Here is a 223-nt window from a genome sequence, read left to right on the forward strand (position 1 = left end):
GCACTCTCATACTTTTGTGATTAAAATATTTTATCGCGGATTATCGCGCGCTCAGCAGTAGCAAATATCCTATCGCTGAGAAATTACCGTAGTTAGAACACAGTATCGCGCTTAGACGGATCAGCTGTGTTTACTTTCAGCGAAGCAGCCGTCGTGAGAAACCCGGCAGGAAAAAACGGAAGAGCCGAGAGAGGCAACAGGCGAATTCCCGATGACAACAGTA

The sequence above is a fragment of the Odontomachus brunneus genome, unplaced genomic scaffold (assembly GCF_010583005.1).
Source record: "Odontomachus brunneus isolate Ranch 3 - 2012 unplaced genomic scaffold, Obru_v1 Obru_scaffold_217, whole genome shotgun sequence".
Lineage (NCBI taxonomy): Eukaryota > Metazoa > Arthropoda > Insecta > Hymenoptera > Formicidae > Odontomachus > Odontomachus brunneus.